Genomic DNA, 18,631 nt, shown 5'->3' with positions numbered 1-18,631 from the left:
CTATCCTCTTCCATCCAATGGTTCAACAATCCCAAGGTACATGACAAAACTACTCAATTCAATATCCTCAGTGAAATCCAAAATAAGATGCATGCATGCTTTCAATCCAGAGATTGCACAACAGATGTTATACATTATGAATGACCAATCCACTAAGCAAAAATGCACTCATGANAATTAANANTTNANANNAAGCNNGTGTTTCACTCAATCACTCAAGTGTTTAAGGTGACACTCCAATCTCTATCATTCACAAGTCACATGAAACAAAATTGTCATTCATCTCAAACAATCAACATCTTTACATGCAAATGCCATTAAAAGGACTTTTTCAAGGCTTGTAATGAGGTTGGGCTAACAAGAAAAATTGATTTTTCCGGAATGCAAAGTCCTTGAGTTAGAGAGCTACCATGATATTTAAAATTTAAGCAAAACTTCTTTCTTACCAATCTCACTCATTCCCAACTTTTTCCCCTTTTCTTTTTCTTTTGCACTGAGCTCTTCTTCATGCTTTTCTTCTTTTCTTTTTTTTTTCTCATGAATTTTTCTTTTGACAACATTCGAGCTTAATGTTTCACAATTGCTTTTCAATTTTTCCCCCATACAACCCCAAACTTGAACCTTTTCATCATATATAATTAAGCTCATCCCAACTCAAGGTAAAGAATTTAAAGACAAGGGTTCACATCCTGTTTAAGGCTAAGGTTCAAAAAAGGTATAATATTTTCAAGCATTTTGGGTGAAAATTTGGCAAGAGAAGGGTTCTCAAAAATGGCCTTGATCATATGACATGTACATGTAATTCAATCAATCATCAAGATTAAGGCAATATCATTCATGTTTTCCTGTGAACAATGCATACAACAACAAAAACTCTGGAGCTCAAAATCTCACACACATGCTTCCTCACACAAAATTCAATCATGCATCCTGCTTAGCATCAAAACCACAATCATAATTCATCACACATCTATTTCACAGAATATCAACATGCATTGCAACTTTATTCTCATCCACATCAAATAATCATCAAATAGATCCATCATGCATATCAGTCAGTCAAACATTTTCAGAAAAAGTGTTCAAGCCAAGAGTACACACTGAAATTAAAATTCAACCTATTCTAAGAATTTAAATGCAGAGAGTAAAAGAAGAAAATCTAGGTTGCCTCCTAGTAGCGCTTGTTTAACGTCACGAGCCTGACCCAAACCTGTTTGGCACTTGTCAGTAAGTGCACTTCCTTCCACCACCCATCAGTAAATGTACCTTTCGGATATCCTTCAGTGGATACCAAAAAATTTAGCATCCCTCAGTAGATTCTACCCAAAAATTGTTCCAACAATTCAAACAGTACAAGTTCCAACGAAAATAAAAAAATGCAAATAACAAAAAAAATTAAAATTGTTCTTAAAAATATAAAAATTGATTTCTAGCAAGTTCAACTCTTCTTCTTCACATTGGGATCTTCATCGTCCCACCGGCTCACTTTTCTTCGGTCCACCTTCTTGATCACTTTGGAATATGGCCTTTGAATTTCCACCATTCCTTTTTCCTTCAGCTCCTTTACTATCCATTCCTTTTTCTTAAATCTCACTTTGCTCACCGGTTGGAGTGGATCTTCTTTTGATTTTGGGTGAATGGTTTTTCTCCCTTTATCATCAGGCACCTGCAAAATACAACAGTTGTCATAATAATCAGTACCTGCTATGCTCTCTTCTTGTTCTTCGTTCATCTCTGGCTTCTTAAATGTGTTTCATTTTACTGTTTTAATCTCATCTCCTTCACGGCCAGTATAAAGAAATAGATAATTCAAGTCCCTTATCATTATCCTTCCCTCATGAACATCAATAAACATCTTTGATGTTGCCATAAAGGGTTGCCCCAAAATCACAGGATACTCTTCCTCCATTTTAACATCCATGACAATGAAATCTGCTAAGAATTCAAACCGGTTTGCTCGCACAACAACATCTTCCACCATTCCCACTGGCACTTTTGTAGAACCATCTGCCATTGTTATAGTCAATTCAGATGGTTTGAACACAAGCCCACTGATTTCCTTCAAAAGTTCTGTGGGTATTAAATTGATACTAGATCCAGAATCTATCATAGCTTCGACATCCAAATCATTCAAAGCACATGACAGTGTTAAGCACCCCGGATCTTTAGCCTTAGGAGGATAATTACTCTTTTGTGGTTGAACAACAGGATCCTCTTCTTCATTAGTAAGCTCAATTTCATCAAGATCCTCTTCTTCATCAGTGAGCTCCATTTTATCATCGATGTTGATTTTAATTCTTTCTGAATAGGGAGGGAGCTGCTGATCTCCTAAAGGTACCACAGTCATCCAGTTGAAAATCTCTCTAAATCCCCCATTATGATTGCAACTGGTTCTTATTTCCTCTTTTCCTCCACCAACCTCTTCTTCATTATAATTTTCATCTTCTTCATCTTCACCGCTCATGGGTTCAAAGAATTCAACCATCAACATCTCCTCCTCTTCACTGTTCACCACATGGAACGGTTCGTAGTCTGCTTCCCAACCATCCTAGCTTGTAATAATCTTGCATTCTCTCTTAGGGTTAGCCTCAGTGCTGGCCCTAAACTGATTTTTCTCCGTAATTTCTATTCTTGTTGCCAGCTTCCCAATCTGTGACTCTAGTGATTTAAAATTGGCCTGATTTTTATTTACCTGCTGCTCATATCTTTTAAAGAAGTCATCAAATTGATTGCTTAAGGTCCTGACAGACTCAGTCAAATTACTCACTTGCTGCCACAGAGGTGACGGTTGTTGCTGCCGGAAGTTTCCTCCTTGGCTAGAAGAAGTAGTTTGGCTCTGCCCAATACTTGGATGATTTTTCCAACCTTGGTTAGAATTACCTTGGTTGAAATTCCCTTGCTTGTATTGGAATTGGGCTCCCATATAATTCACATCCTGCTGCATCTCCTCCGTGAAAGCACATTGACCATTGATATGGTCACCACCGCATAAATCACAAAGTTGTTGTGCCTGAGAAATATTTCTAAGTCCCCTAGGAAGTTCGGAGAGGACCTTTGTCAACTTGTCCAATTTTTGGCTCAGAAGGTGATTCTGCGCAACTGCAGCGTCCTCATTAGGAAGATACAAGAGTCCTCCTTTTTGCGTGCCCCTCTCACTCTGCGACACTTCGTTTAAGGCCATCTCTTTAGTCAAGTCATACGCCTCATCTTCCGTTTTTCTATTGATACTACCTCCATTTGAGGCATCTAACATCATTTTGGAATGAGCGCACAAACCTCCAAGGAACGCAAGCAAGTATGAAGTCTTGTTAAACCCATGCACTGGGGTCGCCCACAACAACCCTTTGAATCTGTCCCATGCTTGCCCGAGAGTTTCCTCCATCCCTTGCTTGAACGAAGAGATCTCCAGCTTCCCTTGATTAATTTTTGGAATTGGGAAGAATTTAGATACAAACTGTTGTGCCACCGCTTCCCAAGTCCTAAATGTTCCTTCAGGGAAAGAATTCAACCAATCTTTTGCGTTTCCTCCAAGAGAGAAAGGAAACAAACTAAGTCTGACTCTGTCGTCCGACACTCCAGTTATCTTGACCGTGTTGCAAATCTCACCAAAGATGGTCAAATGCTTGTAAGGATTTTCATTTGACAACCCATGGAATTGGTTGTTCTGGACTAAATGGATGATCGCCAGACTCATCACCATGCTGGTTGTGTTGTCAGCTGGAACCGCTATGCTGTTGAAGTTTAAGGGGCCTACTGTATTAGCTGCGTCCCCAAAAGTACGTCTAGGAGGAGGTTGGTTGGCCATATCCTCAAGATCTGGTGCAAAAGTCTCAAGCGAAGACTGCGAAATAGCTTTTGGAGAAAGAGATCTCTCACGTGAAGGACGTCTCTTTCTCCTCTCGTCTGGTAGACCTTGTAACAGAGGTTGCTGGTTTTTCCTGCTTCTAGTATGTATTGTTTCCTGCATACACAAGAAACACACCCTAAAAGAACTTTTACAGAAAAATAAAATAAAATGCAATTAAACAAAAATAAAACAAAAATAATTACAACCAAGTCAAATTCAATTAATCCACACTGCTAGAAAAATAAACCTCGAGTACCCGGCAGCGGCGCCAAAAACTTGTTGACGGATCGGCAATCGTACCAAATCGTTCAAGTAATATAATTGGAGTAACCCAATATAGTTCTTCCCAAGAGACTCGAAAGGCTTTCTCGTTCACATGAATTAAAATAATAAGACTTGAAAATAAAAATAATTAATTTGGTTTAAGACCAAAAATATTAACATGCAAAAGAGATTGATTCAAATGACCAGGAGAAAACAATGGATGAATGGAGTTCTTGGGGGTTTACAATTTAATCATTATCCGCTCTCTCTTATCTAATACTCTTGAATTATTAGTTTGATTAATTAATTGTCATGCAACTTTCTTAGCCTACCCTTAACCCGATCCCTCGGCGAAAAGAGCCTAATATTAACTACTGGCTTGCTATCCCTAGACTCCCCTAGCAATTAATACAGCATTATAGAGCAGAAGTTAAATGCAATTGATCGTCCTACCCCTATCCCTAGGTGNTATTGCANAATCAAGNAATTACTCACCAGTTCATGACATTACTGTACGTCCCCGTATCAATAAAGACAAACATCAGTTATCGAATGAGTTAAACGATAAAGGCATTAAGCACAGATGAGAACCCAACAATTAACAATCAAAACATATGGAAACCATATAAATAATCAAGAGTTTCAATAAAAAAGAGTATCAAAAGATTACATTGTTTCCCCCAACAACAATAGGGTTTAGTTCACCATTGACATGGTGAAACTAGATGAAAAATGGAAGAAGAATGGAAAATTAGAAAAGATGAAAAGGAGCCTAAGCATCCAACAGATCTCTCCAGAGAGCAAAATTAGGTCTGGTCGTCTTCCCCTATCAAAAGAATGACTCTGAACTCGAAATAGGGGTATATATAGGTGAGGAGCGTAGCAAAAAATAGGCCCAAGCCAAACGGACCACCGCCCGGCGGTTTAAGTGTGCCGCCCGGCGGTTTCCCATAAGCCTCCAAACCGCCCGGCGGAAAGGGTCACCGCCCGGCGGTTTCCCTCAAAATCGCCCAACGCCAACGCTAGTGTCTACTCCTCGCCCTGGACCGCCCAGCGGTGTAATTTGCCGCCGAGCGGTGCGTCGACTCTTCCAATCTTCAATTTTCTTCTCTTTTCTTGAGTCTACGACCTTTATCTTCAGCTCCATTCTTCATTTCCTCAAAATAGCTACAAAACAATGCGAAACAAGCATAATATCGCTAAAAATAGCTTTTGACTCTCTACAAACTCATTTATTGAGTTTTGCTTGATTATAAGCTCATTCCAAGAAGTAAAGGGCGTAATTAGGTCTAAAATGACATATGAAAATAACTGTTTTTCAACCTTCATCAGTTGTGGAAATTGAAAGTAGTGAAGAGGAAGAGGAGGAAAAAGAAATTATTGAGTTAGACAGTAGTGAAGGTGAGGAAGAAAAGGAAGTAAGAGACGGTCACAATGGGCAGTCTAGAGAAATTTTTAACCAGGTGACCGTAGTGCCTTCAGTGATCCAACAGATTCCTGCATATTCTGAAAGAATAAAATTTTATCTTGGAGATACAATAGATCTTGATGAAGAGGAACAAGAATTTGATATTCAACCTCAAAAGAAGAATTATCTGCCTAAGGTAAAAGATCCAGGTTGTTTGACTCTTTCATGTGTTGTGAATGATGTCAATGTAGGAGGAGCCATGATAGATTCTGGATCTAGCATTAATATGATGCCTAAGCGGTTCTTGAAGAAAATTGGAGGGCTAGTATTAAAACTGTCAAACCTTATTGTGACGGTGGCGGATGGTTCTACAAAAGAACCACTTGGTATAGTGGAGAATGTGATTGTGCGCGTGGAACAGCTAGAGTTCTTGGTTGATTTCATAGTCATGGGCATGGAAAATGATGAGAGGATTCCAATGATTCTTGGAAGACCTTTCATGGCAACTTCAAAGATGTTTATTAGTGTCCATGATGGAAGAATCATGATGAGAGACCATGAACAAGTGCTATTTTATAATGGCTCTAAAGGGAATAATGTTAAAGTTAAAAAGAGAGCCAGACATAAGAGGTCAAGGAGAGAAGTCGCATCTGAAGATAACACAACAGGTACTGATATTGACAGTTGTAATGTTTTGCAGGTACCTAAAGATGAAGAGGTTCATAAAGGAGGAACAATCCACTTAGAAGATACATCACTTCCACGTGGTTCAAAAGTAAGATTCAAGAATAGGAAGTGGATTGTGAACAAGATTAAAGAAGATGGAGTAATGGAGATTAGAAGACCATAAACCAAAGCCATCAGAAGAGTGGATAGAAGGAAACTGATGAGTTGGGTAGATGAAGACCCCAACCGGGATGGGAAGACATGATGATATTTGATTTAATCCCACTTGTTGTAAAACATTTGTAGTTTTAGGTTTATTTTGGACTTGTAATTCTTTGGATTTTTAAACATTTTTGGGTAGCATCTACTAAGGGATGCTAAAATTTTATGTATCTATTGTAGGATACAGGTAAGTACACCTACTGAAAGGTGTTGGGAGGCACTTACTGATGAGTGCTAGACAGGTTTGGGTAAGGCTCGTGACGTTAAACAAGCGCTACCTGGGAGGCAACCCAGTTGATTATTTCTATTTTTAATTCTATGTTAAGTGCATTGCATGTTTGAATGTTGCATTTGTGAGGGGAAAGGCATGTGATTGAAAAATTAAAGGTTGAAATTAAGTGTTACTGGGTGAGATTGCTCAAAAGCAAGCAAAGAAGAGAGGAAGAAAATTTCTGCCAACCGCTGAGCGGACCATTTGACCGCTGAGCGGTTGCGACGTATACCAGCTCAGGTTTTGTTAAAAGCTGAGCGGTTTTTAGGTTTTGGCACTTTAAAACCTATTCTTTGCAGGTCTCCCAAGCGGTCTCCTTAAGCCCTAGCACTTCTCTTTCACTTTCAAGAGCTTTCTAAAGACATTTCCCCACTTTTCTCATCACCCACTCACAAAAATATCACTTTTCTACCATCACTTTTTTAAAAAAATGTTTCCTTGGGGATGGACTTGGATATAAATGTGTTAATAAATGAAAGATAATCATTTTTATTTAACATTATTGGTAAAAAATTTAACGGGAAGTTCAAAATAAGTGTCAAATTCATAGATGACCTCCTCGTGCAATAACTCGGCCTAAACTACCCACTTATTTTGCCTCTGTTACCAGTTCAGTTTCTGCACCATCACTTTAAAAAAAATGTTTCCTTGGAGATGAACTTGGATATAAATATGTTAATAAATGACAGATAATCATGATTATTTAATATAATTGGTCAAAAATTAAATGTGCAGTTCAAAATAAGTGCCAGATTCAAAGATGACCTCCTCGTGCAAAAACTCAGCCTAAACTACCCACTTATTTTGCCTTTACTCTCATATCTATTTCTGCACATTGAGTTTTAAAAGGAATTATTCCTTGGCCATGGAGATCCATATACTTGTGATCATCAATGGCTGAGCAACACTTCTATATCCAATGAGTCTTAAAAAAAGTTGGTTCAATTAAAAATCAAGGTCCTTTTCATAGTTGACCCCTGTATGCAGAAACTTTGCCTGAATTACCCACTTATTTGGCCCTTGCTCCCAGGTCTGTTTCTGCACATTGAGTTTTACAAAACAGGCTTCGAATACATAGTCAGGATAAAAGTTTAAATAACCACGCATAATGTCCATACAAAGTTCATTTCAACAACCTTCCTCTACCATCAACAATAACATTCTCCTTCACAAAATCAAACACATTTTTGAAGATAATAGACAACATGAACATGGTTGGCCAACTAACTTCACATACTTGCCTAACAATTTTATTTTATGTCCACAAACATAAAACATAAATCAATCTAATTGAACCACTTTCATAGAATCCAATTCAATTCAAATTAATGGCAATGATTAAATGTTTATAGATCAACACCTTAGGTAATATTTACATTTCATATTCTACTTCAATATCCAACTAAAGTTTTTAACTTAAAAGTTAAAGTACAACTTATTCAACTACTCGTTATTTTCTTCTACCATCTGATATAAATAGAGTTCTCTTCGCCATACTCTTGACCCTTCTTCGGGGTGTAGCCTTCTTTCGATCGTACATTGTGCTTTGCTTGAGTTCATCCTGACCTTCAAACCCCGAGGTTTGTTGCTGATGTTGAACCGGTGTGCTTTGAAAAGGATCTTCACTTCCGATAAATGCCTTATCCTCAAAGTCTTCACCGTTATCTTTATTTTTGGCTTCAACCAACTTTCAGCGACCAAAAATCAAACTCATTCAAAATAATATTTGTGAACATATTCAAAACTAAAACTCATTCAGCTGCAGTTAAATTAAGTATAGAAAGTACATGGTACTAAGAACTGATAATTCAGTCTGCTACTCATTGATAACATTCATAGTAATTTAAAATCAAATTCAAATAATTTTTCAAGCGAATTGATACAAGAATAATGAAATTTATGCTTCATATATAGTAAAGTAATTAACATACAAGAATATTGGTACAAACTATCAATGTTATCTAATACTCTAAAATGCATCTTACTAACTAACATCTTATTTTAACATATCTCATCAATGTACTTAATTGCATCATTTTAGTTAATTAAGCTTGATATTTCTTTTTCTTTTTTCTCTTTTTAGCAAGAGTTTTAATCCTCCCAAGTTGAACATTATCTTTCCTTCTGAGTTAGCAATCTTTTGGATGTGAAATTAGTTGCATAGTTTAAGTACACATTTCAATTGGATCCTTCTTATAAGGAGATATAGAAGATTGACAAAGATGTCACATCAACAATTAAAGTTGGTGTAGCAACAAAGAAACACTCCAAGCATAATTTCGTAAGTGTGTATCAAGCTCAAATTATAACTTTATCAAAATTGGGACATTTACATGTTGAATTTAGATGGGGAGAATTTAGAGTAAAAGAGAGAAAGCAAGAGAATGAAAATTCAAGAGAATGTAGTGTGTACAAGTTTTGTATATATCATCCATATATACTGTCTTCTGATAAACTTAGTGGAGACTATTTTCCTAGGCTACTATTAATTAAGTGCAACTTCCTGGACACTGAGGAACATTAAATGCATGCTATTGTGTGAATGTGATACACCATACATGAACATACTACTTTTAAAGTACATTAACTACTATTTTTCCAACACTCAAATATATCAAATATATCAATTATAGATCAAAAGTAATATATCACTGCTAAAAGAATTTGATCAGGAAGAGAAACTAATCCAATCAAATATATCACTTACACATTTACATGCTACATCTCACCAACATCCTTCAGAGTTATGCATTCTCATGCTTGTAAAATCACTTCATGCCAAATGAAGTATTAAAGAAAATAAATAACTAAATTAATTTACATTCCAATTACGAAGAACTTAGCTATTAAGAACAAATTGATAAGAAATTATCCATGATTTAAGGAATAAGGTAATCAGAATAAAATATCCACATGCTAAGATTAACAACAATATAAAAAAGGACTCTGCATAGTTTGTTTGTTTAGCTTACATAGTTCAAAACCCTTTTTGTTTCTGAGAGTTGCAAAAGAAATAGCAGAATGAAGGTTTTAAATAGAAATTACCATTGTTAAACTATTGTAATCAAGTTTAGTTCTGCTGCAGAATTGGGATTAAAGGGTCATGCAACAGACTAAATGGTCATAAAAATAAATTTATTTAACATCTGAGGCCTTAATGAGCTGGCAAGAGAAGTTCAACAATGGAAAGATTTAAAATATGCAATAATGATTCACTAGCCAGCACATGAATATAGTTTGCCAGACTCTCATATCAAATTTGCTAATGATTATCAGACATTAGAGTATGCAATCCTACAAAAGCAAAAATATATTCATATTCATGCCCCACCACAGCACATAAAACAACTATAAATCCTGCAGGCTGATGACAGCTTCATCACCATCTCAATTCCCTAAGGTACATTAAAAATTAAGATGGTTGCTAAAGGGAGTTTTGATATTTTGGAGATCTTGGAACTATCTTCATCTTCAACCTCAGCTCTGTTAAGTTTACCAGTTATTCAATGTTATGGCCTTCTTAGTACCTGGGTGTTAGCAATATAATGTAAAAGCCTTGCGTGCTTCATGGAATGAATCATTAATTGTAAGTAAAATACTAAAGTCAAAACATATGAAGACCCAGAACAGGGAAAAGTAGGTAATACTTACTGATTTAAACATAATAAAGATGTAATTGAATAAACATACTGTAAAGTTTGTATTCTTAGTAATATGGACCATAAAGTTGCCAATTAAAGACAAATGTACAACCATTTCAGAGGGGAAAAAAAGTTTTTGATCTGTTCAAATAGCTCGGCTCAACTAAACAGGACATGAATTTGACAAGCGAATGAGAGAAACAAAAGCACTCATTTTTACTCAACAATGTTTCGATCACACGGTTGATAAAGCAAATATCACTAAGAGGTCTGTTAGTACTCTATATGTGATGGATTTCTGCATATCTATTGGCTCTTCCAAGCATACAAGTTAAGCGAGAAACTAGGACCCTGCAATTTGGTTTCAGGAAATCTCTCAGAGAAAGACCACGGCAAATCAGAAGACGGTTGGCTAGCCAACAACTTGTTCAAAGCGGACAGGCTTGTCCTGAACATAAAGATAGCATTTCCAAGGGAAATACCAAAGAGCCAATTATGAACATCCCAGAAACTTAAAATTATTTCCTATTTTCTGAAGTTTATATTACCAAAAGTTAACCATGTAACAATAAAAATTAAGAAGTAAAAACCAGACACAATACTAGTTTTTCTCTAATGACCCCTTCAGAAAAAACCCATCACAATCCTAGAACCACGAACTTAATATCAAATTTTAAGGAACTGTCCAATCTCTTCTCTTGGTTGTTTTATGATGAGATGACCTCAAAGTAGAAAGAAATACATTAGCTAAGAAATCAATTTTCTTTTAATTTTTTTTTTACAAATTATGTTCTTTTCTATTGTCTCTGGCATGCATGTACTTGTTCGACCCAAATGCAGAAAGAAAACGACAAGAAAAGCAATCTTCAACACACACAGATAGATTGTAGCATCAAAAAAGAAAAGCCACGTGCTTTCATATGACCTTAAGCATGAATATGAAATATCATCTAGCTTAGGTAAATGTTTGCATCTTTATGTGATTCCTCCTGATGAGTCGATATTTTCTCGATTTCACTTAGTTTATTATGCTAGAATTAATCAGGGAATTGTGCTTAATTGTCCGGTATTTTCCCGTTTTTCATAATTATGCTTAATTTGACCGGAAATTCTAATTTTAATTAATTTGAATTTTCTGAGCTAATTAATTGCATTATTATTTTTAGGGAAAATTTTGGATAATTTATTTTGGGCTTAAAGAGAAATGCCACATCAATTTTATTCTTAGTTTTAATGTGAGAGGAGGTGTGGAGTTCATATTTGGAGGTGCACGCTGTAATTATTTACTTGGACATTAAGTAGGGCTGATTTCAATTGAGCTGCTGCCACATTTCTGGGGTTGGACTTCCACGGCCCAGAAACAATATTTTTTAGGTGGTGCATCTAGCAGAAAGTGGTGCTGTCCATGCAGGGAATGAGAACCCACGTTGCTGCATTTTGAATGGGCTTGGAGAATATAAGGCAAAGCTAATAAATGTCACAGCTCTTTGTTTTTGGACGGTCCAGCAGCTAGAGTGTTCCTTACACATCCAACAATTGTTGTCACGGTGCAGCAGCCTTCACGAAAATTCCAGCAGCTTCAAGGGGAGTTACAGCCCTCACACATTCAGCAGCCTCCACCATGCAACCCATTCGATCCACTTCCACGGCCCAGCTTCAGCTAATACGTCCACACTTCCACGCATGAAATATAGTATGTCCAGCAACTGCCACCACCACGGTCTGAATTTGATTGGCAATATCCAGCAGGTTGAAGCCTTATTTACTTGGAGCTCACGGCCTACACCTCCAAATGATTGATCCAGCAACTACAGGTGCAAACAGCAACACGTCCGGCCCATTTTGTTTCTCCATCCAGCAGCTCTCATGCTTCTCACAAACGCAGCAGCAAGTCCACCAGTTTTGAAGCAGCACGGTCCATTCCACACTGCAGTACACGGTCCAGTTGCATCACGGCAGAGAGGGGTGCACACGGAATGTTCAGCAACTTCAGGGCCTAGTCTGGAAGCAAGCAGCAGCTCCTCATGTTCACGTGCAACAACAGCATCCAGCTTCACCAAGACCACCACGGCCCAAAGCTTTAGGAAACCAGCAGAAGATGTCATGGCCTTGGTCCAGCACGTGATGGTTGCAGCAAGCAAGGAGGTGAATTGGAGCTGCAGCTTGTGGAAACGGTACTACAAACAGCAACGGCTGCAGCTAGCAAGCTTCTTCACGGCCCAAAAGCAGCACGTCCACCTTGCATTCATCTAGCAAATTCGAGAGATTCACTCACGGCCCATGCATCCACACTGCAGCAGGAGTTCCACCTTCACCCATTGTCCAGCAGTTTGAACATTCACAGCCTGCACTCCACTTGTTGAACTGGGAGGTGCAGCCCGTGAAAACCAACACTTCACGGTAGCAGCAAGCCTCGGCCCAGCTTCTGCAGCAGCAGCCCAGCAACCAATTACGCGTCCAACTTGGAGAAAAGAATGTAACAGCATCCAATCTTCAAATGATGGAAACACGGTCCACGAAGAGAAAGGAGGTGCAGCTTACGGCCTTGGTCCATCAAGAAGCAGCATCCAACACGTCTTTGAAGAACCTGCCACGTCCAACATTATTGGAGAGAAAGCACCCAGCAGCATCCACGTTGCTGCATCTGTAATTAGCTTAGGGGCTGGTTTATTGGGCCGAGGAAAACGCACATAGTAGCTGGTCCAGAAAAAAAAAAAAAAAAAAAAAAAAAAAAAAAAAAAGGAGAGCAGCACGTGGAAGGAGGGCCCATGGGAATGTCTGAAGGGGAAGCATAGCTTAGACACGCAAGGGAGATATATTACCTAGCACCAGCAGAATAGGGATATACACGTTTTTCTCGGGATTGATTCCCTGCAGCCGCCACACACGCTGGTCTGGAACGTTTGAATGGAGCTTCCTAGGACATTTGCTGTTGACACAGGTTGATTGATTGTAATGAAGAATCACACTTCTCTCTTTGTCATTTTAATTCTATTGCAGCACTTTGTTATTTTCATTTTATTATTTTGTATGCACACAAACTCATTAGATATTAAGAAGCAGCATGGTGTCACAATGGGAGTTGCTGTCACACGGAACTTTTATTTTAGAAGCAGCTCATTCAATTTCTTTTTAGCTTTTGCACGCTTGATGATGTTAGGAAGTGACGGTGATGATTATTGATGAACTACTCCATTATTAATTTCCATGTATTATCTTGACGTTGTTTTTTTTTTCAGTTGTAATGTTCTTTTCCTTTATGAGTCTACGGATTATTTTTATTCCAAGTTGCATTCCATTTCTTAGTTTAAGTATAGAGATGTTTATTCCTGCTGCAATATGTTTTATTCCTTTATTAGTTTAATTGTTGCAATTTTAATAATTTTTGTTATGCTAGATAATTGTCTGTGTGATGTTGGGTTTAGCATTTTATTTTACTTTAATATTTTCTATCTTATTCGGTTGTGTTCAATTTCCATGCATTTTAATTTAATTTAATTCTCGTTTCAAACATTTTCAACCGCCCCCCCTTTTTCGTGTTAGACTCGATTCTCGAACCGCAAAATTGGTCTTTGGGAGACGACCTAGGGGTCATTCCCTAGCTATACTGCACTTTAAACTGCACATCAAATTTGATTGGGCGGCGACACCCATCACTCCTATTGTATCCAAGTGTGTGAACCAGTCCATCCAGTATCATTACTACGTCAAACTTAAAATTGTTTCCTATTTTCTGAAGTGCATTATCATAACAGAGCAACACCATCACAACCAATTCCAACACCATCACAACCATTGCAGCACTCAAAACAGAGCAACAAGTTCACATCAGTTCATATAGTACAATAATTATCAAAATCAACTTTGAAATACCTTTGAACTTAATCAACCATCAACAAATTCATAACACATCATAAACATAGTCAAGGTAGCATGCCATTACAATTTTCCATTTAGTATATAACAAAAAATCGACAATAGACTTACCTCGCCAAAGGCAGGGTAAGATGGCGGAATGAGAAAGCAAGCCATGTCAGCGGAAGGAGACAACACGGAGGGAACGACGACCATGGTGGCCTGACCGTTATCGGCAAGGGCGCTGGTAGAGCCTCTGGGTCGTCGACGGTGGAAACGGGACGACTGGGAAGATACACGACTTCTGGGAAGAGACGTGATAACGATTGAAAAACTGTTATTTTCATACTAAATTTTGATATTAAATCACACCCTTTATGGCTTAAAAATAGCTTGAAATCATGCATTTTTATTAAGTTGGAGAATAAGAGAGTCAAAGTTGGTTTTCTTGGTTTTATGTTTGGTTTCCCTTGATTTTGTAGGTTTTTGGAATGAATTGAAAGAAAGGTTGAAGATCAAATGGTTGTAGTGTAGAAAAGTCAATCAGAATGCAGAAAAGTCAACCAGTTGACCAGAATGTTGACCAAACCGCTTAGCTGTAGTTTTAGGTGCTGAGCGGCCAGTTTTGGGCGTTGAGCAGTCCTGCGATTAGAGGGAAACCGCTGAGCGGTTTAATTAGCCGCTGAGCGGTTGTTTGTTTTTATTTGGCTAGATTCTGATATCTTTTTGGCCTATATATAGCCCCAATGCGAATCAAAACTCAATCTTTGGCAAAGGGAAACGTCCACAGCAGCTCTACACACCTTGGAGGTCGTTCTTTGGATGCTTAGGCTCCAAACTACTCAATCTAGGGTTATTCTTTCATTATTCCATTGTATTTCATCTAGTTTCACCATGATAATGGTGAACTAAACCCTTTGTTGTTGGGGAACAATGTAATCTTTTGAAACTCTTATATATCCAAATTCTTATTTAAATTTGACTTGATTCTTTTATGTTTATTTTTATTTTTGTTCTAATAAATGTTTTCTAGGGTTTTGTGCCTAATGTTTGCAGGATGCAGTTTGGACAAGAATTTGATTATATGGGCACTCAATTCTACCAAAATGATTTCAACCATTTGTGGGAACCTCACTCATACATGGATCAAAGCCAATTTGGGAAAGCTGCTGAGCAACAAATTACTCCACTCAGGGATACCATAGATGACAAATTGTTTCAGCGGATGACAGGTATGAATATGTCTTTCATCAGAAGTTTGGAGGAGATGCAACAACGTGAGGAGTTACGAGAACGTTAAAGACAACAATATTGTCCTTCACTTGCAGAAGTAGAACGTCAAAGGCAGCAATATTCTCCTACACTTGAAGAAAGAGAGAAGGAAGCTGAACAATGTCTTTGGTAGAAACAATCCTCTATGCCAAGAGAAACATTGGGGGAAGCTGAACAACGTTGGCTGGAGGAAAATAAACAACATTGGCAGCAATTATCTCCATTAGAAAGTCGTGAAGAGACATTCCAACAAGTACTGCAGAATATTATTTACTTTTCAGAATGTGATGACGCAAGATGTAAAAGGAAGGAGATAGAATTAGATAACGTGACCGCATCTCTGAATGATTCTAGGGTTAGTACTGAAGTTAACCCTAGGGACGAATGTCAAACCACTATCTCTGAAAGTGATAAGGTTGTTGATGAGAAGAAAATAGAGATAAAGAGAGATGGAGAGGAAGAAGAAAAGTTGAGTGAGAGGGATACAAATGATGATAAGGAAAAAGTAGTGGTTGAGAGAAAAGAAAAAAAGAGAAAAATTGTGAAAATAAAGAAAGAAAGAAAAACGAAAAAGAGAAAGTTGGGGGAGGAGAAAAGTGAGAAAAAGAGGAAGAGAGGAAAGAAGAAAAGATCATATGAAAAACCCCTTCCTCATTCAAAAAAATATTATAGGAAGGAAAAGAAGGTCAAGTGCTTTATGGAGATCTTCAAGAAATTGGAGATTAAAGTTCCTATGGTTGAAACATGGAAACATGTGCTTGGTTTTCTCAACTTTATGAAGAAATTCAGCAAGAAGAAGAAAAAGAAAAGAATATCAAGCAAGGGGAGTATCAACACCTACTAATGGGTGTTTGAACTCTATCGGGTCAAGCTAGTGACATAAAAAGAACGCTTACTAGGAGGCACCCTAGTGATCCAAGAACAATATTTTTGTACTTTAAATTTTTAAATCTTGGTGATGTAATCATGAACATTTTTTAAATTTTTGTGTATTGGGTAGCATCTACTGAGGGATGCTAATGATTTAGGTACTCACTGACAGGTACAGGAAGGTACACCTACTGAAAGGTGTTGGAAAGATATGCACTTACTGACAAGTGCTAGAAAGGTTTGGGTTAGGCTCGTGACGTTAAACAAGCGCTACCTGGGAAGCAACCTAGTTTTCTAAACTTATTTTTTTTAAATTAGGTTATATTTGCTTCTGTTTTTAGAATAGGTGTTGATGTACTTGGTTTAACACTTATATCTCATGCAATGGGTTGATGATGATTTGTGATGAGTATGCTTGATGAGGCGTTTATATTAATTGATGTCGAGATGATATATGAGATGCTATATACAGTTGGTGGTTCACAATATGTGTGAACAAATGCATGATAACATGATTGTGATTGTGATATTGAGCAGGATATGTATATATGTATTGGAACTAGAAATTAGCATATGTGAGGTTTTGAACTCCAGAGTTTTTGATTGAATGATTGCTATTACTTTGAAAGCATGAATGATTTTGCCCAGGTTTCTATGATTAAATCACTTACTTGCATTTGTCATATGATCAAGGCCACTTTTAATTTAGCCCTTTCTGAGCCAATGCAAAAAAGTTTCGTCCCAATTAAAAAGAGCACAATGTGTTCTACCCTTTTTGAACCTAAGCCTTAAACAGTATGTGAAAACCCTTTTGAAAGTCTTTATCTTGAGTTAAGTTGAGAATTATTGTGTGGTATTGATAAAGGTTCAAGTTTGGGGTTGTTGGGAAAGTTGAAAAAGAAAAAGATAAGCATTGAGCTAATGTGTTGAGCAAAACATGAAAAGATGAAAAAGACAGAAAAGATAGAAAAGATAGAATGAGAAGAAAAGCTCAATGCAAAGAAAAGGGAAAGTTGGGAATGAGTGAGATTGGTTGTGTAAAGAGAGTTTGTGCTTGAACTATTGATGAGTCGTTATTTCTTGAACTGTATTTAGTTTATTGCACTTAAATAAACTAGGAAATTGTGTTTAATTGTCTGTTATTTCCCCGTTTTTCCGAATTCTGCTTAATTTGATCGGAAATTCATATTTTCACTAATTTGAATTTTCTAAGCTGATTAATTGCATTTTTGGGTGCAGGGAAATTTTGGAAACATCATTTGGAGCATTAGGGAAGGTGGCGTGATCATTCAAGACTCAACATTTAGTCACTTCAATTTTAATCAAGTTGTAATTTCGTTTTTAGAAACTTTAATCAAGCTTAAGTGCATTTGGGCCCTTTTTGGTGGCAAAATTGTAGAAGCCCAATGTGTGGGACACTTTCCATAGACCCTAGGGTTTCCTTAGAGGTGGACCCCACCAATTTTAGGGGTTTTGGATGGCATTTTAGAGCAATTGCCGAGACACACATGGAGAGGTCTCCACTTTTCATTTTTCACTTTGCATGTATGAACTCTCTCTTGGAGACCACGTAGGGTTGTACGTTTTTGGAGCTATGGAATGACCAAGATCATGTTTTTCTTCTTCTCTTACTTAAATCTCGTTTATCTTTGCTTGGTGGAAGTGAATCCCTCACCCATTTTCCTTTCATTTCTTCTTGAAAGTTGAGAGCATGAGCTTGAGTCTTGAGGTGGTTTCTTGCATTTTTCATGATGGGTCTTTGGTTTGAATGAAGAGTTATTTCGTTTTTCTCCTTCTTTGCTACCATATTTTCATATTTACTTTGAGTTTCTTGGATTGGATCACGAAAATGAAGTTCTTGTTAAGTTTGGTAGTGAAAAAGGCTTGAGTTGGTGTATGGGTGTTTCATGTTTGAACCCTTTTCTTCTTGTGCTTTTGTTTGATGGTTGGAAGCAATATTTGGAGCTGGACATTTTGTTTGTTGATGATGGTTGGACGGTGCAACAAGGGGAGCTAGGGATTGGATTTTGTTTTCATTAAAAGTTTGAAGAAAAGTGAGTGTTGAATTGGGTTGAAGAGGATAAACTTTGGGTTTGTTGTGCTTGTGTTATTTTGATGTTGAACTTTGGAATTCTTGTGCTCATTCTTGGTATTCAGATGTGGAGAGACAATTTGCAGGTTGGTGTTGGTGAGAAAAACGAAAATGGAGTGGAGAAGGAAGAGAGAAGGTGCATTTAATTTTTACTCGATTTGGACAAGCACAAAAGATGCTCATTTTCACTCAAAGAATGTTTCAACTTTTGGCTTTGTCTTTA

Source organism: Vigna radiata, unplaced genomic scaffold (genome assembly GCF_000741045.1).
Source record: "Vigna radiata var. radiata cultivar VC1973A unplaced genomic scaffold, Vradiata_ver6 scaffold_365, whole genome shotgun sequence".
Lineage (NCBI taxonomy): Eukaryota > Viridiplantae > Streptophyta > Magnoliopsida > Fabales > Fabaceae > Vigna > Vigna radiata.
This window is presented reverse-complemented; position numbering follows the sequence as displayed.